Source organism: Hyaena hyaena, unplaced genomic scaffold (genome assembly GCF_003009895.1).
Source record: "Hyaena hyaena isolate Hyena2069 unplaced genomic scaffold, ASM300989v1 scaffold_135, whole genome shotgun sequence".
Lineage (NCBI taxonomy): Eukaryota > Metazoa > Chordata > Mammalia > Carnivora > Hyaenidae > Hyaena > Hyaena hyaena.
The window spans coordinates 2,213,493-2,238,331 of NW_024080767.1; the positions used below are offsets into that span (position 1 = coordinate 2,213,493).

The window sequence follows — 24,839 nt, forward strand, 5'->3', positions numbered from 1 at the left end:
CAAGGATCCACTCCTGCAGAGACTCATGCTGGAGGTCTCCAGCAGTCCGGATGATTCTGATGCCGACAGTCCGTAAACAGTACTTTAAGAGATACTGTTACCCTCGATTTTGCTCCAGAGGAACCCCAAAGTTTGTATTTATAGGTGCCATGCAGACCTCTCCCTTCCTAATTATACACGGCACCTTTGGGGACTTAAAGCCATACTTCTGAGCATGGGTAGAGGCTGAGCTCTCTAGGTCATGGGTATTGTTCCCCAAGAATAATGCGGCCCTGTGATCCAGGAGGAAGTACAGAGCACAGGGTGTGTAGATGGGTGGGAACAAGAGAGTCTCCAAGGCACAGAGACATGGAATGGGTCTCGTCAGCCAAGTGCATGGATGGTGGGGGCGCAGGAAGAGTATGGGCTGAACTGTATACCCCCAAATTCATCTGTCAAAGCCCTAACCCCACTTCCTCAGAGTACGGTCATACTTGCAGATAGGGACTTTAAGGAGGTGATTAATTCTGAATGAGGTTGGGGGCACCTAGAGCACCTGGGGCCGACTCTCGATTTCAGCCAAGGTCATGATCTCATGGTCCATGAGATCGAGCCCCTCAGGCTCTGCACTAACAGACCCGCTTGGGATTCTTTCTCTGTCCCTCCCTTGCTCGTACGCTTTAAAAATAAACAAACATTAAGAAAAAGAATATAATGAGGTGGTTAATATGGCCTTAGTTCAGTCTGACCAGTGTTCTTATAAGAAGGGATTTGGAGCCACCAGGGGCCACACACAGAGGACACCATGGGAAGGAAGGTGGCCATCTGAAAGCCAAGGGGAGAGACCTCAGGAGACACTAGCCCTACCCACACCTTCCTTGATCTTGGACTTGCAGCCTCTAGAAATGTGAGAAAATAAATTTCTGTTGTTTAAGCCCCCTTCCCCTCCCCGCCCCATCTGTGGTCCCTTGCTATAGCAGCCCAAGAAAACTAATCCAGGGGGGTATTATTAGTTTGGAAAGGAGGAAAAATTGGAACCTGAGTGGGGAAGGGGCAGAAACCTCTAAGGAGGCATGACGTATGGTTGGGTATTTACACTGGAGTCAGACCACCTACGGTTCACAACCTAGTGCCGCCATTTGTCACCTGAGTGGACCTGGGTGACTCAGCTGATCGATTCATGCCTCAATTTCCTCATCTGTGGAAGGGGGTTGATAATCATAGTAAGAACCTCATAGGGTTCTGGCGAGGAGGGAACTAGTTCATGTAGACAGGCGCCAGGGCACCTGGTGGCTCCAATGCTTGAGCGTCTGATTCTTGATTTCAGCTCAGGTCATGATCCCATGGTTGTTGGATCAGGCTCTGTGCCGGGCTCTGCACTGACTCTGTGGAGCTTGCTTAAGATTCTCCCTCTCCCTCTGCCCCTCCCCTGCTCATGTGTGTGGGCTCTCGTCTTTCTTTAAAATAAAAAAATAGAGACAGGATGCCTAGAATGATCACTGGTGAAGCGTAAATATTTGCTCCGTCCTGAGCAGGTAGCTGGCATCAGTAATCATGTTCCCTCTTTCCATCCACGCAGGTGTAGGGCACCTGGGCAGAGATTTCAGAGCAGCCCAGGGAGCCTGTGGAAGCTGCACCCAAGATGGGAAAAGTCCTAAACACTGGAACGAGGGCTCTCAAACTCGAGGTCACATCAGCATCAGCATCAGGTGCCGAAATGATTTGTGGAGCCCCACCCCCACAGTCTCATTTTTCAGAAGGTCAAGGGTGGGGCTGAGTATTTGTGTTCCTTTTCTTTTTTTTTTAATGTTTATTTATTTTGAGAAAGGGAACGTGTGCCAACGTGCACACACATGCACGCAAGTATGGGAGGGGCAGCGAGAGAGGGAGAGAGAGAATTCCAAGCAGGCTCTACACTGACAGTGCAGAGCCTGGAGCAGGGCTTGAACTCAGGAACGCTGAGATCATGACCTGAGCCGAAATCAAGAGTCAGACGCTAACTGACTGAGGCACCCAGACGTCCCGTGAGAATTTGTGTTTCTAAAAAGACCTAGAGGGTGCCCATGCTGTACTATGGGGAACCACTTTGAGAACCACTAAGCTCAAAATGCATCAGGCTTTCTTGGTGCATGCTTGGCACATCATACACCCTCAAGAAGTTATTTATTGTTGGGGTGCCTGGGTGGCTCAGTCGGCTAAGCGTCTGACTCTTGATCCGGGCTCAGGTCATGATCTCCTGGCTCATGGGCTCAAGTCTCGTATCTGGCTCTGTGCTGACAGTACAGAGCCTGCTTGGGACGTCCTCTCTCTCTGCCCCTCCTTCACCTGCTCTCTCTCTCTCTCAATAAACATATAAACTTTAAAAAAAAAAAGTTATTTAGCGTTGATGTTTTCACCCACGGGTCTCACCGGTATGGCTAATGTCCTTGCCATCATCCCAGGGGTGGGGCGGGAGCTGGTGGAGATGCCAGGCTGTGGGGACCCTCTCCTTCTTCACTCACTGTGAGAGAGGATAACCAAATACGGGGGACCAGGGTACCCGACGAGTTTTCAGCTTCTAGAAACCATCTATTGACTCAATGCTGGCTGGACCTTCTTGTTGGTTAATTAAGTTCCTTGGAACAAGTATCCTGGCAAGGAAGTTGGGAAGGCCAGGCCTGCTTGGTTTTTCAGTTTTCCTCTTGAGTGCTGGGTGGGTGGGCAGAGAAGGGAGGGACATGTGATGGAAGGCAGTGGATCACGCATGGGCACCGTACTTACAGAAAGGTGCAACGGGAGACCAGCCCGTGCACTAGGAGTGGCCCAGCGTGGGAGGAATTCTGGGAATCTCCATAAGTGCGAGGAGACTATTCTGAGCACTGAGTGCTAAGCACCACACCAGGGAACCCGCAGGCCCTGGTACCCTTTTGCTGCCTGGGACCTCATCATGGTTTGGCCTCGTAACTGGATGTCAGCTCCTCTATGGGCCAGTCACCATGTCTCAATGCCAAGTGGTTTCCTCATTTGCTCAGTGGTTGTGACTGAGACGCGAGGGTGGAGAGAGCGACAGGGCAGCGTGGTTCACCATCACTGCCATCTGCATCTCGAGGCTCCTGAGATATGGGCATTAAAGGGCTTTGAAAAGTATAAAGGGATCACGTCTACTCATTTGGTACCAGCCCGAAGGCTGTTAAGTGATATGTTACATAAACACATTAATCCTTAGTATTAAGCATTCAATAAATCCCATTTCTAATAATAATTGGTCTGTTAATATTACCAATATAGGTCAATCTTATAACTTCCCATGAATGACAGCTTGTCTTCCTAGCTAGTCAATGTCCCTTTAAAGTCTGGAGCCCCTACGTAGGGGTAGATACCATCCTCACTTACAAAGTTTGTGGACGCATTGTCCTAAACACAACAGAAGAGTTCATCCATGGGCTTTTAGGGAGATACTGTGGGAGATGCCACCATCTAATTAGCAGGGTTCAACAGCAAGTGACACCAAGTCAGGCTTCTTTTCCCAGTCACTGCACGTGCTCTATACTTCCGAAGGTAGAGGCTGGCTCCCCTGCTTGGATTTAAAATTGCTTCAGACCCAAGTGTTTCCCCCTGACGGTTACAATCTAGTTCAGCAGGTGAGATATGTCCCCAAAATGACAGTATTCGGTATGACGAGAAAAATGGGGCTAATGGCCCAAGAAAAATGGCCACAGAAGGAAGTGTTATGAGGAGGGAGAAATTGTTTTGGCTGGGGGTGCTCATGAAGAGGGTAGTGTCTGAGTTCAGCAGAAGGTTTGGACATGGGACTACACAGTGCAATGCAGAAGCATAGAATTGGGTCTTCTTAGCTACAGCAGAATTACTAGTGTCTGGGGGCTGGGAAGATGTCATTAATTTAAAAAAAAAAAAAAAGGCAAAGAAGAGAAGTAGAAGAACAGGCTGGGGACAGGCTGAGGCACCAGCAGACACTCAGGTAGACCGCTGAACCAAACCAGTGATCGGAGGTGAGGAGAAAGGCAGAGAGCGTAGGGGACACTGTGGTGACAGAGAAGGCCACACGGGAGGCTGAAGACTCAAGGAGATGGAGTGGGACACACGCGCATTAAGGAAGCAGGGAGAAGAGCTAGGGAATGGGGCTGGCTAGAAATAGCGTCATGGAGGGGTGGGGTAGAGAGGAAGGGGGTGATGGGCATGGAGGAGGGTGCTTGTCGGAATGAGCACTGGGTGTTGTATGGAAACCAAACTGACAATAAATTATATTTTTAAAAAATAGCATCATAGGGGCAGAATCCTAACAAGGGGAGAGTTTCTAAAAGGTAGATACGCGTGCTCGATTCACAAATATATACAGGGTGCCCGCATGGCTGAAAATGACACAGTTCTTATCCTCAAAGAGTAACCCGATGTCCAATGTCAGAAAAATCAAACACATTAGAGAAAATGAGAGCTGAAGATGGCCCATAGATCTAGACAAACAGTGGGCTCCTGATGGGACCAGAGAGAAAAAGGAATTCCCTTCTGAAAACAGCTGGCCCTGCAGGGATGGGCTCGCCTCAAGAGAAGTGGATGAGTAGGAGAGCTCAGGAGACTTCCAGAAAGACTAATCGTGGTAGAACACCGTGTTTTAACAGTCTGAGGCACTGGGGTGTTGAGATTCAGAAATGGTCTTAAAGTGAGAGAGCCTATAAGTTAACCAAGTAGAATCGAAGCCCCCAGGCTTACCAGGGAAGGTGACAACACTAAGGTGACCCCAACTTGACAGTGCTAAGAAATGTCACCTCCACCACCTAAAATGCCTTATTGTCCTTGACAGGCAAAACCATCTTTGGATGGTATAATAACAGTAAGAAAAACATTTTACACATCATTTTTCTCAGGAGCAAACTTGGAGAGAAGAAACAAAACCTCATGTCTGAAAAAATAAACATTTACCTTACAGTGTTATAAAGTCCAATAGTAAATTGGTCCCGAGTCATTTGGGAATCTCTGTGTTTCTTAAGGTTTCGGTAAATAGCATTTGGGGAGGTCAAGAGGGAAGAAGTAAATGCTGCCTATGATCAGAAGGGAACAGAAGAGAGATATATCTTCTTCCCAATAAAAGAAACACCTGTCATCCAGGCTTATGGAGTACATATGGGCAACAAGAAAGTTATAAAGACTGAGAACTACAGCAGGAACATGATTACAGAATTATATCTAGATCCCACACTTTCAGTGATACTAGAAAATAAGCCATCCCGGGGCACCTGGGTGGCTCAGTCAGTTAAGCGCCAACTTTGGCTCAGGTCATGATCACACGGTTCACGGGTTCGAGCCCCACATCGGGCTCTGTGCTGACAGCCAGAGCCTAGAGCCTGCTTCTAATTCTGTGTCTCCCTCTCTCTCTGACCCTCCCCTGCTCACGCTGTCTCTCTCTCTCTCTCAGAAATAAATTTTAAAAAATTAAAAAAAAAAAAAGAAAAGAAAGAAAAGCCATCTGTCCTGTGTCTAAAGCCCTGCTCAGAAGCAAGTGTTGATCTTCCCAACTCCTCTCTCCACCTGTTTCCCAAACCAGTCCATGAACCTCGGTGCCACAAAGATGTAAACTTGGAAGTGGCCATGTAGCCCAGGGCTGAGCCATGTCTGTACCTCTCACCCTTCACACAGCTATTATGTCCTGATGATGAGACTTGTCGAAGGTTCTAATTCTCAAGAAAATGGTGGCAGGAGAATGGGTCTAAGCTTAGATGAGCGTTTCTCAAATGTTGACCAGCATCAGAATGACCAGTAGGTCTGGGGTGTGGTCCAAGAACGTGCATCTCTAACAAGTTCCAAGGGGGTAGTGCTGCTACCCTTGTGACGAATCCGCTTTGAGCAGCTCTGGCTTACAGGCGACCGCCTCTACAACGCCGTCTGCATGAATTAGCCCGTGTGTGTGGAACAGGACTCATCCTAACTGAGCAGAAGTTCCAGAATCCCAGGGGGCCACTGCTCATCTCTGCCTTTTCCACTACCTGAATCTTCTCTTGCTTCATCCGAAAGATTGAGCTCCCTGAAGGTGACCTTGGTCTACACGGCAGCAGTTCTTGCCATTTCCAAAACTGGATCCCCATTGCCGGTCACCCTGGCATGGAGCAACCTCGCCATTAGGTCACCCTTGACCAGGACCTCATATGTTCCTGGCTTCTGTCCTCACTCCCATGAACCCTCTTACTATTGCTACTAACGTCCCAATTCTACCAATAGATGCTTTGCCGCCATCAGTTCCGCTGTCACCACCACAGCCACTTATAACCAACACATCTCCCTGCCGGCAGCTGCTGAGCTGTGGGCATGCCGCTAGCTGGCAATGCATGGGTCGTGACAGCTGGGATGAGAGAACGGCACATATGGCGTGTCCCAATTAAAAGCAAAAAAACCAAAAAGCGTCTGCCTCAAAGCCAAAGTTTCTTAGAATGGGGTCCCTACCTGGCAATCACCTGGGAGCTTGTGCAAGTGCAGGTCCCCAGGCACACCCTAAGAGGTTCTCATTCAGTTGGCATTCGTAGGGTTGACCAGGACCCCAAACGATTCTCACACAAACCCAAAACTTCTTGAAAGCACCGATGGATTCTTTTTGTTTTTATTATGGTAAAATACACATCAGTTGACCATTTTGATTATTTGTAAGTATATGATTCAGTAGCATTCTGTGCATTCGCAGTGTGGTGCAGCCATCATCACTATCAGGTTCTAGAACTTTCCAAATGTAAACATCGCACCCCTAAGCAGCCCCTCTCCACTTTCTACCCCCACTTCAGCCTCTGGCACCCACTAATCTGCCTTCTATCTCTAGGAATCTGCCTCTTCTGGATATTTTCATAAAAATGGAATCACACAGCATGTAGCCTTTGGGTCTATAAGTGTGAGTCAACTTGGGAGTTGGGGAAAGAGAGGTGGAAAGTTGTTTTCAGTGTGAATTTTAACACCTGGCCTCACTGAAGATCTGCTTCTGTATTTTGCTGCCAGTTTGCTTTTCCGACCGTTATTTGGGTCATCTGGTTGACTGGAAGCTTGTTCCCAAGCAACTCCAGGCTCCGTGAATGGGGTTCTCGTCTCTCTGAGGAGAGGACCCAGCCTGTGGATCTGTGTTATACCACTCAATTCCCCTGACACCAGCCTTCTCTCCATCCCTGATGAAAACTTTCAGCTCATTGCGCTTGGGGCGGTAAGATCACTCAGGGCAAAAACATGGTCTCCAGCACAGGGTTTTGGCAGAGTTATTAGTCACGATGCCCTACATTTCTGTAGTGTCTTTTTTTATGAGATTTTTAAAAAATGTCTATTTATTTTTAGGAGGGAGGGGCAGAGAGAGAGAGGTATAGAGGATCCTAAGTGGGCTCCGCACATGCTGACAGCAGAGAGCCTGATATGGGGCTCGAACTCACAACCTGCGAGATCATGACCTGAGTTGAAGTCACACACTTAACCGACTGAGTCACCCAGGCACTCCTTATGAAATTTTTAATGTAAGAATCAGCTGTGGTACCACAGAAAGAACATAAATTATGGACTTAAAACACATAGATTTTCAGGTATGTCTGACAACATCTTTGTGCCTGAAACCACTAACCAACTAGAGGCACAAAAGTGGCCATACAAAAACCAATAATGCATTTTTATTTTTTAAATGCTTTCATTTATTTTTGAACAAGAGAGCAAGAGTGCAAGCAAGATGGTGGGGGTGGGGGGCGGGAGGGAGACAGATGATCTGAAGCAGGCTCTGTGCTGATGGCGGTGAGCCTGACACAGGGCTCAAAGCCATGGACTGTGAGATCATGACCTCAGCTGAAGCCAGACACTTAACGGACTGAGCCACCCAGGTGCCCCAAATAATGCATTTTTTAAAGTTACCTTTAAAATTAAAAAAAAGGGAAGCTGAAAAACCCTGGTCTCATAGTCTGGTCGTGCACTAAATGGGTTTCACGTGTGTCACATGGAGCTCAAAAGCTCCAGAAACAAATCTGGGTTTCGTAGGACCTAAAGTTTGTAAATTTGGAAGATCCTCTTTAAGGAAACGAAAATTTCTTTCATAAATTTCCAAGAACATGCAGGCTTCGGGGTGAACACACTGTTGAGGGGACCCAGCCAGTGAGAGGTCCTCAAACATCAGTTTTGTTAGCTTCACAGTGAGCACACCCTGGTGAGGCCAGCTTCATGGATGCAAAGTTCCTTTTCGCTAATAATCACGACTTTTCAAACACTTCCAATACTAGGCTCGCCTGTATCTATAATGAAACATCTAGATGCTGGAACTGCTAGGCAAGCTGACTGAGAATGTCAGCTAATCATGAAACGCTCCAAAGCGCTATTCAGATTTGCTCCCCTTCTGTAATACATGACAGAATGACTTAGCTTGCAAACTCCTAACATTCTACAGCTTTTGTTTCAACGTTTATCTGTTTTAAAGGTCTGCTTTAACATTGAACACTCCTTGGCACTAATTAAGTGTCATATACTATTGTAGCCACTTCGGCCTTATCAACTCTTTTTAACCTCGTAATGACTCTGTTATTATCCCCATTTTATGGATGAGGAAACTGAGGCGCAGAGAGGGTAGGGTCCTTAGCGAAAGCCACACAGTCTGTAAGTGACATGGCTGTGCTGTCCATCATTCTGCCACTGATTCCTGTGGATGAGAGGCCGTGAAACCTGATGGTGTTTGCTCACGTAGAACTGCACCTTGCGCACGGCAGTTGAGGACCCAGGTTTGTCCTAGAAGGGCCTTCTCTGTGACTCGGAAGTATCCGTCCTCTCCCTCTGGGCTTGGTACATGCATCTACCTTTCTGGGCACCTGTCCCTGGATGCTGGTCAGCCTTCTCCAGAGAACAAGCCCATGGGCCGATGGAGAGGCTCCCAAGGGCTGGGAGGCATCTAGAAGGATCTGCTGAACCTTGATCTCCAGACAGTCCCACCAGACTCAGAAGGGATAGCAGTGATCCATGGTCCCTTCTCCACTGTCTCTGAAATCCTGGCCTTTATGAACATCCGTGGGGAGAAAGCAAGCACGTGCAAATGCGTGCCAAAATAACACAGAAGGCAGCTGTAATACATATTTTATTCTCTGAGCTGCTCTCAGCTTTGTGACTTAAATAATGCATTTTTTGACTATGGGACGGGAGAATAGAAAAAAAAAGAGGCAGGAGCAGAAAACTTCAGGAAGAATGGGGGAGATTAAAAAGAGATGTTTTTGCTGTGTGTGAAAGCGTTTTAAAGGCTATTCCATAGCGAGATCAAAGCAAGGACCAAAGAAAGCAAAAGACGAAAAGAAGCAAGAAAAGGGATGTAAGGCACAAAACACCAAAGTGTTAAACTAAATATATCACACAGAGTTGTGCATTCATGAGAGGAGCTTTGAAAAGGAAAGCCATCCCCGATTTCAATCCCTTTGTTAAGAAATTCCTCTCCACTGCTTCCTCCATTTGAATTTCACCTTTAAAAAAAAAAATGACAAGTAGCCCAAATGGGAAACATCATAATGCCCATGGGTGGTACCTCCAAGTTGCTGCCCCAAATTAAAAGAGCATTCTCCTATCTTGCCCCATCAAAAGGCAGTCGAAAGTCTGGTGTTTGCAGCCGATTCTAATAATAACGTGTGAATTTAAGCGATAAAATTTGTCTACAGGCTGGAGTGTGTTTTCCTTTCATTATGTTTCTTATTTACTGTGATATCGATTCTGAATGCTCTGAAGCCGGCAAAATTTTTCCTTGAAATAGCAAAAGTCACAGTCATTAAGGGCAGGGGTGGGGTGTGTGTGTGGGGGTGGGGAGACGGCAAAACAGAACACAAGAAACATGAAGCCCTGGAGAGAACGGGGTCACATCTTGGCGCTTGGTCACTTCGAATTTTCTTTAAATGCTATTGGCAAGCCCGGGAATGGAATAACTCAGAGCAAGACATCTCGTCAGTCCCCTCTTCTCTGGCATTTGGGGACGCTGTATTTGGAGCCCTGAATGCCCCCAAGGTCAATGGCATGAGTCCTACGCACAAGGAAGAACGCTCACGCGTGCTCACAAAAAAAAAATGGCGCATGTTGAAGTCACGTAGCATGAAAGCGTTCTGTAAATGGCAGCTTTTCTTAGGGTCCCAAAGGCTTGCAGAACCTAATATGTCTCTATTAACCCAAGAGACTCTCAAGATGTAGACTATATGTGCTGACCAGGCAGCATAGATGCAAGCCGGACTACCGCCCAGGAGTACGCTGGCTGCGCAGGAAAAAGAATGAAAAGGGAAGTTTCAAGAAGAGAGTGTGCTGTGGGGCAGATGGATTTGTGTTGCATTTACACTGAGCCAGGGGCACCCGGGGTGGCAGTGCACACCTGGTCAGGAGCACTCAGCTTGAGCCGTCATTTGACACCCACTCTGCATCTGTACCAGCCCTGCAAGTGCGCCTAGATGTCCCGCAGGGGTGCTTTACTGGCAGCTGACTGTCCTCTCTCATGTGTGAGAAAAGCAGGAGATTCGTGGCCAGTCAGGACCTATGCTCGTGACTCTGAAGGCAGCCATCTTGTCCTAAGGATGTAAGGGCAGGAGCAAGTAAACGGTTTGCTCTAGGCTCTTTGCTGTCTTGGTCACAGGCCTTTCCAGACCCCGTAGCATAGGGTGAAAGAGCAAGCAGACCAGACAGACACCCATGTCATCAATGCCAACTCAAGTACCCAGCTCATTTTTCCAATAAAATAAGGTCAAAGCTCGAACGCTGCTCTGTGAGGAACAGAGGTGAAAATGGCTTAGTCTGGTCTTGATGATGACTATCTCATCCATCCTTGGGCTTCCTTGCTCCAACTCTCCATCTGTCCCACCTCTATCGTGGCGGGTCCCCAACCCCAGGCTGGGCTCTTCAAGTGGCGCTGGCATCCCTCTTGCTCCAAGTCTGCACTGCATTGTTGGAGAACATCAAAGACTCATCTGTTCACACTCTCCTTCCTGAATCCTGTGGCTCAGTGAGGCTCGCAATATCTGACTGCGATTCCCTCTCTCTGAAACTCCAGTCCACCCATCAGTTCTTACATGTCGAGTCCCTCTATGTGCCCCAAGCTTTCCTGCCTCTATCTGAGAACTTCTCCCCACTGTCGCTTCTTCCCATTTCCATATGTCCCAAATCTCTCTGGAGACGGCCAGTGACTCGCAAATGCTTTTGAATGCCTGGGTCTGACTTTCTCCTGGCCCAGCCTCACTCTTGTCCCTGGGGTGGGTCAGACCCCCCAACATTTTTACTGGGTTCCTATCAAGGTGAACCCAAAGTTTGACCACAGGGCAAACATTTCAACACACATTCTAGAAAACTCCTGGTTCTTATAGAGAACCCCAAAGGGTTCTTATCCCCTTTGGCACCATAGTCATGGCCACCAAGGTTGAAACAGAAACTTATCCTCCACTGGAAGGTGGGCTGGAAGATTAAAACTTAATCAGATTTTTAAAAAAGGGGGATGTGACGCAAATGGACTAAATGACCAGAGAGCCTGTTTATGATACATGCGGGTATCGTAAACAACCCAAATATCCTCCGACAGGCCAAGGGTCAAACAGACTGTGGTGAAGCCATATCCTGGAACTCTGTGCAGAAGTAAAAAGGACTGAACTCCCTGCACACAGCAACGTGGACAGATCTCAAGGGACTCATGCTGAGTGTACAAAGCCAATCACAAAGATCAGATACTGTGCGGTTCAACCAAGGGACAGGCCTTGGAATGCCACAATGATAGGATGGAGGACACATCAGTGGTTGTCAGGAGTCAGGGATGGGGGTGGGAGTGGGGGTGGGTATCGAAGGAGGGCACGAGGGAGCTCTGAGGCACTAGGATAGTTCTGTGCCTTAATTGTGTTGGTTACAGGAATCCACATGTGTGATAAGACTGTATAGAACTGCCTCCACACACACACACACACACACACACACACCAACACAGACACACACACATGTTCAACTGGTGAAATCAGACTCTGTGGATGGTACCAATGTCACTGCACTTGTTAGGATCCTGCACCAGACGGTAGTCATTGGAAGGAACTGAGTGAAGACATGTAAGTCTGCTCGCACATTGTTGTAACCTCTCGTGAATTTATAACTATTTCAAAAGAGTAAGGTGTCTTTGCTATAGTAGTGAATTTTAAAGCCAGTTCGACTGTGAAGATTTCACTGGGGCTCTTTCACCATCTCTGGTGTAAAGATACACACTCTCTTTCTTTTCTTTTTTTAAAAATTTTTTAATGTTTATTTATTTTTGAGAGAGAGAGAGAGAGAGAGAGAGACAGTGTGAGTAGGGGAGGGGCAGAGAGAAAGGGAGGCACAGAATCTGAAACAGGCTCCAGGCTCTGAGCTGTCAACACAGAGCCCGATGCGGAGCTCAAACTCCTGAGCCATGAGATCATGACCCGAGCCAAAGTAGGGACGCTCAACTGTCAGAGCCACCTGGATGCCCCTACGCTCTCTTTCTTAATCTTCCCTCCTCACAGCCTAAAACTACACAAGGAGAAATGTAAATACATGACCCGGTTATGATTACAGACCCCCAGAGCAAATGCTGTCACACTGCGGTGATCTGGTTGGGGACAAAACTGAGTATTATTTCTGATTAGGAAGGCTCTTTACAGGCAAGGGGGCTCCGATCAGGAAGCCTGGCCCAGCCAGGGGCGTGGAGCCGTGTGATAACAAGGTGTCTGCCTCCTGGCCGCTGAACTCCTGGAGCCTCCACAACACCGGGAAAATGTTATCTTCCAGAAACACAGCACCCCTCCTATCCGTGCAATTATAAACTGAGAAGAAAAGCAAGCAATGCCGTTGGGCCATCTCCAAAATCCCTTTTGGGAGCTCAGAGGGGATAGTCTTCCACCCCAAACAGTTTTCTAACTCGAACCACCCTGCTCTCAACCTCCGAACACACCAACCAAGAGCCTGATGGGGGTGCCGGTCCCACAGGGAAGTAGCAGAGATGATTCCTGGGGACAAGTGCTTTCGGAGACCTAAACTGAAAGAACTAGAGCATCGAAGCCCCACTGCGCCCGACGATGCCAAATGCAGAAACTCCCAGGATGATGGCAGAGGAAGTAGAAAACGGCGTCTTGGCGCTCACGCAGTCCATGAACATATTGGGCAATTGCTGGAACTGGGCAGCGCGCAGGGCCCTGGGAAGGCAGCGCCGAAGGAGCTGTGGTTCGTGCCCTGAAGGGTCTTACGGTCCACAGATGGGCAAATACACAAAGGCAAGGCTGCAGGCCAAGTGTTGGGCCGAAGCCCACAGCGGTGCCCGGGCAGCAGAGACGAAGGGCCCCCAGCCTGGCCACAGCTGGGAAACCCGGGAATGCTTCCAGGGGAGGTAACACACAAGTAGAGTGTTCAAGAATGAGCCGGAGCTAATGAATCCAACAATACCATGAGCACACTCAGTAGGAACATCCCTTATTATAGTTCCAGGACTTGCACTGTGGGCTTTTGCAAGTATCACCTCGAAACCTCACAATTTAAATGCCGCCAAAAAGCCACGGTTGTCCCCAATGTATTCAGCATCAGAAAAGGTAAGCGCCTTGGCCGAGACCACGTGTGATTTGATTCTGCTTTTTCCTCCGCAAGCTATTGCTTAAGAACAAAGAAGGGAATGAGGGGAGTTCTCAAAAAGTAGTTGAAAACTGTTGATAAGACCTATTTAAAGATGTATTAAGGATTAGTAGTAGAAATGAAGCAGATTCTAATGTTATTTTAATATTATTTTATTCCAATATTATTTTAAGGCACTAATACTTTTTTTTTTTTTTTTTGAGAGACAGAGGTCAGGGGTGGGGGTGGAAGAGAGGGGAAGAGGGAGAGAGAATCTCAAGAGGCCCCATGCCCAGGTCAAAGACCAATGTGGGACTTAATCCATAACCCTGGGATCATGCCCTAAATGGAAATCAAGAGTCGGACACTTAACCGATGGAGCCACCCAGGCACCTCACCACTAATACTATTTTGATGGCTGAAGTTACCCCTATCTGAGTTTTGAAGGCACCCTGAACTTCCACAGGAACTTACACTTGACATATCCAAAACAGCAAACTCAGTCCCCCTCCCACACCCACCACTTCTGCCATATCCTTTTTCTTTTCTTTTCTTTCTTTCTTTTCTTTTTTTTGTTTTAACATTCATTTGTTTTTGAGAGAGACAGAGCACAAGCAGGGGAGGGGCAGAGAGAGAGGGAGACACAGAAGCTGAAACAGGCTCCAGGCTCTGAGCTGTCAGCACAGAGCCCGACATGGGGCTTGAACCTATGAACCATGAGATCATGATCTGACCTGGTAGCATATGAAAATAAGAAATTTCAAATCAGTGGTTAAAGGATAGAGTATTAAATAAATCGAGATAGGCACATTTTGAGACAAGGATCCTATGCTGAAACTCTTATACCTGGACACAAAAATGTTTAATCCATTTGGAATTTATTTTGGAGAAAAAAAGATTTACCTGTAAGAAAATATGCATGAATATCTGTGCCATCAAGGGATGATGAGTAACTTTCTTGGGACGTCACTAAAAGGGGAGACTAATAGATCTGACTATATAAAAATGTAAAATTTTATTTGTCAAAAAACACAATAAACAAACTAAAGGCAAAAGCACAAGTTAGGGAAAAATACCTGTAAGATGAATGTGAAAGAAGTTATTTAATACCTATAAAGTTCTTATAATTCAGTAAAGTGAAGATAAATAAATTCTCCAAGAGAAAAAGAAATGAGGGGTCATCAGCTGGCAGATCTTTATAAAAATAAAGATAGTTAAACAATGAAAAAGTTCCCATCATCCTTAGGGTTAAAAAAATGTAGATTTTGGAGCACCTAGGTGGCTCAGTCAGTTGGGCATCTGACTTCAGCTCAGGTAACGATCTCTCACCATTTGTGGGTTCGAGCCCCACATAAGGCAGTGTGCTGACAGCTCGGAGCCTGGAGCCTGCTTCAGATTCTGTGTGTCTCTCTCTCTGCCCCTTCCCTCCTCGTGCTCTGTCTCTCTCTCTCTCTGTCTCTCTCTCTCTCTAAAAAACAAACAGTAAAAGTTTTTTTAAATGTAGATTTAAAAGTATGTCATTTTTCTTTTTCCTTTTTAAACGTATTTTTTTAAATTTATTTCTGAGAGAGAAAGAGAGACAGTATTAGCAGGGAAGGGTCAGAGAGAGAGGGAGTCACAGAATCCGAAGACAGGCTACAGGCTCTGAGCTGTCAGCACAGAGCCCGACGCGAGGCTTGAACCCACAAACCGTGAGATCATGACCTGAGCTGAAGTTGGACGCTTAACTGACTGAGCCACCCAGGAGCCCCAGAAGTATGTCATTTTTCACTCATCAGAACTGTAAAGACAAAAAAGATAAAGAACATTCCGTGTCGGTGAGGATGCAGAGAAAAAGCCACTTGCATATGCTTCTCATGGGACACACCACATATCTGGAGAACAATTTATCCATTCATATTAAAAGTTCTTAAGAATTAATATGGAATTTGGGGGAGAAGATGAATTTAACTCATGAATGTGACATGCTTCCCTACTCAATAAACACTGAAAACTAAAGAGATTTTTTTTTTTTTAAATAAAAGAAATCCATTCATGCTTTCCCAGGGTCAGAGAAAACACAAGAGGAGACACCAGCCACTATGCTGGGGGAATGTGGGGGAGGGGCGCTGGAAAGTGGTAGAAAGCGCACTGAGAGAGGTCTAGCAGCTGACCTCCAGCTAACGATAGGAAGCACCGAGAAACCAATTCAATACACACCAGAGAATCCTCAAGAAGACAGTGCAGCAAGAAGCAGTAGGTACCTCTTTTTTTTTTTTAATGTTTTATTTATTTCTAGGAGAGAGAGAGAGAGACAGCGTGAGCAGGGGAGGGTCAGAGAGAGAGGGAGTCACAGACTCTGAAACAGGCTCCAGGCTCTGAGCTGGCAGTCAGCACAGAGCCCGACGCGGGGCTCGAACCCATGAACTGCGAGATCATGACCTAAGTGAAAGTCGGACGCTTAACCAACTAAGCCACCCAGGCGCCCCATCAGTGGGTACCTCTTGAAGTGAGGGTGAGTAAAACGGGGAAACAGGACTGAGGGGGGACCAGAGTGAAGGCCATTCAAAAGGAAACTGATCACTACATCCCCGTCCCCACCCTGTGCTCCAGCCCCTGCGACCCTCTGGACCCTCTGCTGTCAAAACCAGTGGCGACAGTGAGCAGACAGCAGGCTCCCTGGGACTCGGAGGGAAGCCTCTGATATGGGAGACAGACACCAAAAAGCAAAGAGCAGGCAAAGAAAAAAAAGTGTGGAAACAGACTGTGCAGGGAGAAAAAGCAAAAAACAAAAGACGAAATATTATTAATATCCTCCAGGGGATAAGAAAACATATTGCTTCTATTAAATAAGAACAATATGCTATAAAAAGGAACTCTCAGAGAATAAAAATGAGCACTTGGAAGTAAAATCATGATAGAAAAGATAAAAAACCGACTAGAAGGGAAGGAAGATAAAAATGAAGAGAGAGCACACAAAGCAGGGCAAGAATATAAGGAAAGATAAGGTGGCAGAGAAAAGATAAGAAAATTAAAGGTTCCACCCAAGAGGCTCACTAATGGAATAATGGGAGACGCTGGAATAGAGAAGCGAGGAAAATGGGGAGGAATTATCAATGAAATGTTCCAGGAAATTTTCCAAAACCTGATAGATGTCAGGTTCCAGACTGAAGCCACTGAACTGATTCACACGAAGGCTCATGGTGGATTTCAAAACACTGGGGACAAAATGGAAGATTCCACCAGGTTCCAAAAAGGCGAAAAGAAAAAAAAAAAACCTACACAAAGAATCAGAAGTCGGAATGCCTTTGGCTCCTTTACAAAACACTGAAAGAAGATAATGAAGCCCAAAGCATCAAAATCTGAAAGAAGGTAAGATCTATCTCCACCAGGCCATCAATCACATGGAAAATTAGGATACAGCTTTCTTCAGACGTGGATGATCACAAAAGACTTTATCTTCCTTGTGGTTTATCTTAATGACGCTTCTAGCTATTACGTTTCACCAAAATAAGCACGTAAACCAAGAAAAGAGAAAAGCACGGAATTCAGCATCGAGGAGGGTGCAAAGGAGGTCTCCTGGAGGATGGCGAGGAGGCCTCCAAGGTGACAATGACATATAGCTACTGCAGCCAACTGTCCACTGCGGGCAGCGCAGAGGGACTCGAGGCAGATGCACTGCAAGGAGCCATTACTCTCGCTCCCGGAAACATACCTCATTTTCAACTGAGGAGAGATGGTTTGAATGAGCCGAGAAGTTTAAATATGAATTGAAACATTGCGCTCCAGATATGTGGTTCTGTCCCACGAGAAGTACATGAGGGTCTCTTTTCTCTGTATCCTCGCTGACATGGACTCTTGTTAGTCTTTGTCATCTTTGCTGCTCTGATGAGTAAAATGATGCCTGAATGAGGATAGATTGTCCCCGTTCTTCCCGATAATTGGATATTCTGACCACAGGCTGACACAGTCATGCCTGCTGCCTGGATCAGCTGAGGACCATTCATTTCATCCCTTGGACACGGTCTGCTTCGACCTCCTCCTAAAAGTAGGCAGTGTGCCTTCATGAGGTCGCCAGCAGAGCACACAAAGCAGCCGTTCCTTCTGTCCCGATTTTTGCCTTGTCCCCAGCACCAATGGCCTGCCACTTGTCCCCACTGGGGTGTGCCCTGTGTTTCCCTGGGCCCGCTCATGACTTAGCCGTCTTCTCCAGAAGAGGCTTTCGGAAACAATTAGGATAGCACACGGGTCAGTGCTCTTGTCCTTGACGTGATAGGGTATCAAGCATTTTGTAAAACGTGCACTGAAAGAAAAAAGGAACCAGGAAAACAAGCAAAATAAATAAATAAATAAAAGGCATCCAGATTGGAAAGTAGGAAGCAAAACGGTCACTATTTGAAGATGACATGATATTACAGAGAGAAATCCCTAAAGAACACACACACACACACACACACACGCACACACACACAATCAGAGCTAAGAAACAAGTGTAGCAACATAGAAGAATACATGATCAATATATAAAAATTAGTTGCATTTCTATACACGAGCAGTGCGTAGTCCCAAAATGAAGTTAAGAAAGCAATTCTACTTACGATAACATCAAAAATAATAAAATATCTAGGAATAAATTTAGACAAAGAAGGCAAGACTTGTAGGGGCGTCTGGGTGGCTCTGTCAGTTAAACATCCAACTCCTGATTTCAGCTCAAATCAAGATCTCACAATGATGGGATTGAGCCCTGTGTCAGGCTCCACGCTCAGCATGGATTGGATTCTCTCTCCTTCTCACTCTGCCCCCTTCCCTCATGCATATGGGTATGCTCTCTCTCTCTCTCTCAAAATAAATAAGTAAACATTTTTTAAACAAAAGAAGACAAGACTTGTATACTGAAATTATAAAACATTGTTCAAAGAAATTAGAGACGATCTGAATAAACAGAAAGACATTCCATGTCATGGTAACTTCTACACCCAACACAGGGCTCCAATTCACAGCTCCAAGATCAAGAGTTCACACACTGTGCTGACTTAGCCAGCCAGGCACCCAAGACATTCCATGTCATGAACTGAAAATATTATTATTTCTATGATGACAATACTCTTCAAACTGACCTATGGGGCACCTAGGTGGCTTAGTCAGTTGAGCATCCGACTTCAGCTCAGGTCATGATCTCATGGTTCATGGGTTCAAGCCCCACATTGGGCTCTGTGCTGACAGCTAGCTCAGAGCCTGGAGCTTGTTTCGGATTCTGTGTCTCCCTCTCTCTCTCTCTGATCCTCCCCTGCTCATGCTGTCTCTCTGTCAGAAATAAATTTTAAAAAATTTTTAAAAATTCTTTACAAAAATTGACCTATAGATTCAATGCAAAATCCCTGACTGACAAAATTCCAACCGCCGTTTTGCAGAAATAGACAAACTTGTCCTAAAATTCATACGTCAACACGTGGAACCCAGAATAGACAAGACAATCCTGAAAAAGAAGAATAAGTTTGGAAGACTCACTTCCTGATTTTGAAACTTGCTATAAAGGAAGATTTATCAAGACAAGGCAGTATTCGCACAAGGATAGACACATCAAACAATGACATAGGACTTACCAGAAATAAACCCTTACATTTACAAGGCAATTTATTTTTGACACGGATGCCATAACCATTCAATGGGAGAAAGGACAGTTCCTCCAACAAATGGTACTGGGACAACTGAATATCCTAATGGAAACAAAAAATCATTTGGACCCCTACCTCAAACCATACACAAACATGAATTCACAATGGATATGAAGCTGCATGTAAGAGCTAAAACTGTAAGACAGTTAGAAGAGAATATAGGTGTGAATCTTTGTGGCCTTGGACAAGGCAATGGTTTCTTAGATATGACACCATCAAAGGACACTATCAATAAAGAGAAAAGACAACCCACAGAATTGAAGGAAGTATCTACAAACACATTTGCGAAATTACACACAGATTCTATTTGATAGGAGTGTGTGCCCAGAACACATAAGCAATTATAATTCAACACTAAGAAGATGAATAACCCATTTTAAAAATCGGCAAAAGGGGGACCTGAGTGGCTCAGTTGGTTAAGCTTCCGACTTCGGCTCAGGTCATGATCTTGCAGTTCATGAGTTCGAGCCCTGCGCTGGGCTCTGTGCTGACAGCTCAAAGCCTGGAGCCTGCATCAGATTCTGTGTCTCCATCTCTCTCTCTCTCCTCTTCTCCCTCTCATGCTCTGTCTCTCTGTCTGTCTGTCTCTCTCTTTCAAAAATAAATAGACCTTAAAAAATAAATAAATAAAATTAAAATCAGCAGAAGATTTGAATAGACATTTCTCCTCGTAAGATAGACTAATGGCAAACAAGCACATGGAAAGATGCTCAAAATAATTAGTTATTAGGGAAATGCAAATAAAGCCACTAGATACCACCTCACATGCACTAGGATGGCCTTTTTTTTTTTTTTTTTAAGGAAAATAACAAATGTTGAGGATGTGGAGAAACTGGGACTTCACACATGGCTAGTAGGAATGCAAAATGATGCAGCTGCTGTGAAAAATTGTGTAGTTGTGGAAAACACCTGATAGCTTCTCAAAAAATGAACCATGGAATTATCACATGACCCAGCAAGTCCACTCTGAGGTATATACCCAACAGAACTCAAAACATTCCATACAACAACTTGTACATGAACGTTCATAGCAGTATCATTCCTAACAACCGAAAAGCAGGAACAATCCTCCTATCAACTGAAGAATAAATAAATAAAATGTGCTGCATCCACACAACACAATGTGGCTGAGCCACAAAAAGAAATGAAGTGAATCCATGCCACAACATGGATGAACTTGGAAAACAGTATGCTAAGCGAAAGAAGACAGACACAAAAAGCTACATACTATACACTTCATTGATATCAAAGATCCAGAAAAGGCAAATTCAGAGAGACAGAAATATCCTGGTAGTTGCCAGAGGACCTGGGAGAGACGGCTAACAGGTTCAGGGATGATGAAAATATTCTGGAACTAGATAGTGGTTACAGCTGCAAAACATCGTGCATATACCAAAAGTCACTGAACCACATACACTTCATACTGGTGTATACGATGTTATGTGAATTCTATCTCAATTAAAAGTAAGGGAAATGAGGGGCGCCTGGGTGGTTCAGTTCGTTAAGCATCCAACTCTTAATTTCAGCTCAGGTCATGATCTCACCTTTTGTGGCATTGAGCTCCGCATCACATTGGGCTCTGCACTGACAGTTCAGAGCCTGCTTGGGATTCTCTCTCTCTCTCTCTCTCTCTCTCTGCCCCTCCCCCATTTGCACTCTCGATCTCAAAAATAGACAAACTTTTTAAAAAGGGAAAATCATAAAGGATGACCATGATGGGCTGTGTCAAGAATGAAGATTGATATAATTCCATGCGCCAGAATTCCCTCAGCCTCAACCCCTCAAATAAAGATCAAAGCGAAAAACGCTGAGGATCTGAACAAAGACCAGTGGCTTGGGACACGGCCAGGCAGGATCACGCTCAAGAAGGACTAAGCAGATGCTGAGAAACAGAGCAGAAAGAGGAAGAAGAGCCTTCTAGTCTTTGGTGACGAGGTAAAGCCCTTCACTGACACAGGAGATAACGAGAAGCAGGTTTGAGAGGCCGAGAGGAGAATGCTAACTTCGTCATAGGACAGTCTGTGCTTACAGTTCAGAGGGACCCTGGGCCATCGAGGAGAGAGAGGGCACAGGCTTGGGGCTCTGGGGACAGGATGAGTTGCTCTGTGCTAGAAGGATGGGTCTGGAGATCATTCACAATGTACACACGGGAGGAAGTGCCCAGTATGTCCCGATGCTGAGAATCACAAGTGATCCCCTTGAAGCAGGGAGCCAAGGTGGAAGGGACAGTGGCGCTGGGGCCTTGGGAGGAGACAAGATCCAAGAAGGAAGCTTCCAGCAATGTCAGTGGCCAGATCAGAGCGGGAAAGTGCCCGCTGGACCGGGTGAGCTGCTATCACTGGCAAATTTGGCCCGAGGGACTCATTCGGTTTAATGCACAGGAGCACAAAGTAATGCGTCTTACTTGGGTCTAACTTAGGTCAATGTTAATATTCAAGCTGAATGAAACAAACTTCTAAAAACCTAACAAGGGAAAGACTCTGACTTACCTATACACACAGGTCCAGAGTCATCCGACTGAATTCACACACTCCCTGGGCCAGGTGGTTTTTCCTTCCTTCCTTCCTTCTTTCCTTCCTCCCTCCCTCCCTCCCTCCATCCCTCCTTTCCTTCCTCTTCCCTCCCTTCCTTCCTCTTCCCTCCCTTCCTTCCTCCTCCCTCCCTTCCTTCCTCTCTCCTTCCCATCCTTCCTTCCTTATCTCTCTCTCTCTTTCCTTTTCTTTTTCTTTTCTCTCTTTCTCTGTTTCCTTCTTTCTTTCCCTCCTTTTTTCCCTGATAAAGCTTGGTTTTTCTGTAATGTTATGTGATAACACACAGGTGAGAGGTTCTAGTTCCTACCCATGCCAGGCTTCACCAGATTGAGAACGGACCACTCTACCCCCATGAAAATGATGTTTGCAGATCTTTTTTAATAAAAAGAAAAATATAATGCTTCACGGTTCAGGGGGAAACAAGATGAACATTAACTTGTTTTTACTACAGGATCTTAACTATGTAACAGGTGCGCTTAAAAAAAAGGAGAGGGACGCCTGGTTGTCTCAGTTGGTTAAACTTCCAACTTCGGCTCAGGTCATGATCTCATGGTTGGTGGGTTCAAGCCCTGTGTTGGGCTCTATGCCAAGAGCTCGAGCCTGGAGTCCACTTGGAGATTCTGTGTCTTCTTCTCTCTCACTGTCCCTTCCCCCTTCTCTCTCTCTCTCATAAATAAATGAATGTTAAAATTTTTTTTTAAAAAAAGAAGAGTAGAGGGACCCCTTGGCTGGCCTGGTTGGCTGAGCATCTAACTCTTGATTTCGGCTCAGGTCATGATTCCAGTTCATGGCATTGAGCCCCACGTTGGGCTCTGCACTGAATATGGAGCCTGCTTGAGATCTCTCTCTCTCTTTCTCTCCCTCTCCCTCTCCCTCTCCCCCTCTGCCACTCTCCCCCATCTCTCTTAAGAATAAATGAAGGGGAGAATAGGGGGGAATGAACGGTTGCCTTCAGTTAGTCTCTGCAGTATTTGTATTTTTCCAATTACTTTTTGATACATTCAAATTTTCCTACAAAGAGCATGCATTACTTTTAAGATCAGAAAATACAGTAAGGCTGGAAAAAAATGGTTTAATTAAACTTGAACAGAAGGTAAGCAGGGGCACTAGTATTAATGTTTGATAAACTAAATTCAAGGCAAGGAAAAAAAATGTATGTTTTTAAGATAAAGGGAGCGTTACATAATGGTGACAGCAATGAGGCCACACAGACACGAATCTACAGCTACCAAAGACACTGACAACAAGATACAGAAATCAAACATTATTAGGAGCATGGGAAGGAAAAGTCGTAGGAGGAGATTTTAAAACACCATCATCAGAAAGCCTTAAGAAAATAAACTCGTAGTCTATCTAAATACACAAAATTGATGCTTGGCAGGAGTTCAATTCCATGATGACAGTATGTGTGTGTGTGTGTGTGGGGGGGGTCTTTTCAAGTGTATATAGAACATTTATAAAACTCAATAATACCAGTCACAAAGAAAATCTCAATAGAGAAAAGAAATCTTAAGTCCCTCTTCCAGCTAAAGAGAAGGCACTTCCGGCCTAGAGAAAATACAGAAGCTAGCATGAAGGACAGAAAAGGGGGAAACAGAGTTAACAGAGTCTCCTCTGGTCCCCTGGGTATTTGCAGGGGGCGGGGGAGAGAGAGGAGGAGGAATGGGAATTAACTTTATGGTCAGACTGGATCACATCTCTCTCCCGCCCTTTTTCTCACTCACTGAACAGCTTTATTTAAATATGAACCCCTGAAATGGTACTTAACTCAGTGGTTCTCGATGTGGCATCCCCGCATCGGCAGAATCAGCACCGTCGGGGAATTTGTTAACAACTGCAAATTCTCAGCCCTACTCCAGACCTCCTGAAGCTGACCTTCCCTTGGGGTGGGGCTCCAGGAGGTTCTGAGGGGCGAGCTGAAGAAGGTGAATAAATACCCCGGTTCCCTCACCCCGGAGCAGGCTGAGTCAGAGGAGGAGTGGGCTTTACACAGGCTCCCGGGGTCCCTCCAGTGGGGCTAGGCTGCATTGCCCACAGGGGCCACCTGCACATCACTGCCTTCCTGTCCTACTTCCTTGAGCCCCGAGAGGTGTTCTTCCCCGTCACGAGTCAACTAGCACATGCAGATCTTTGTCTCAGGGTCTGCCCCTGGGGGAGCCCAAACTAAGATGCCTACCAGAGGCCAGAGCTTCCGTTCTGGCTGAGACCAGCTTGGACTTCCACTTGTCTCCGGCTTCTCTCAGGGGAGGGAGGCCCCTGGCAGTGAGTCCTCACCCTGGTGCCATCCAGCACCCGCTCCCCTCTCCGGGTTTGCCAGCTCTTCTCTGCCCCCCCGCCCGCCAGGAGGCCATTAGCCCCCCACTGGCCCTTTGCAAGCCTCCTTCATGGTCGCGTCGCTCACCCCCAGGCTGGGCGAGACTCACGGAGGGTCGGGTGCCAGAGAGGCCCCGCAGAACCATGTCCTACCTGGCACCCGGGGAGGCCAGTTGTGCGAGACTGGGAGGTATCACTGCTACGGGCTCCAGTAGGTTAATGTGTGTGGAGGGAGCACACGGCAAGGGCCGCAGGACGGCCACAAAGGAGTCTCTGAGGGGACACTAGAGGACGCCTGGGGAACAAGTGGGTGGGGCTTAGCCAGCAAGTGGAGGGCAGTGGGATCAGGGATGCACAAGGTCCCCGGCGGGCACACGGCGTGCCGTGAGGGGCTCCAGAAGCCACGTCACGGGGACAGACTTCGCCAGACGGCTCAGAGCCTCAGAGGAACCGAACACGCCCCGTTCTCACAGGAGGCCCATCCTTGTCGGTTTTAGAAGAATCTACAGATAACGCAATGGTTGGAGGTAAAAAAAGAAAGATAAGGATGTGAAAAACACAGCCAACGACCCCTCGGTCCTCAGACTCTCAAGGCCACGGAGAAGGTGGTGCCCAGGCTGGCATATTGCTGGGCCCGGGGACCCTGGGGCCCTTCAGGGGCACAGCCAGCCAGTTCTGAAGGGGCAGGGGGCCTTTGGTGCCTGGGCTGGTGACATGGGACAGGCTCACCCACAGCTCCTGGAGCTAATCAGGTGTCACACTGCACCTGTGGCACTGTCCCAGCTCCTGGTCCCCCTCTCCTAACCTGGGAACACACACGGGC

At 46.6% G+C, this 24,839-nt stretch overlaps 1 protein-coding gene across 2 annotated transcripts in view; it reads right to left on the reverse strand.

Annotated features, from left to right (window-relative positions):
- The window catches only part of GALNT17 (polypeptide N-acetylgalactosaminyltransferase 17), a 445,667-nt gene that overhangs the window by 212,298 nt on the left and 208,530 nt on the right, over positions 1–24,839 (reverse strand). The gene's annotated exons all lie outside the window — the stretch shown is intronic.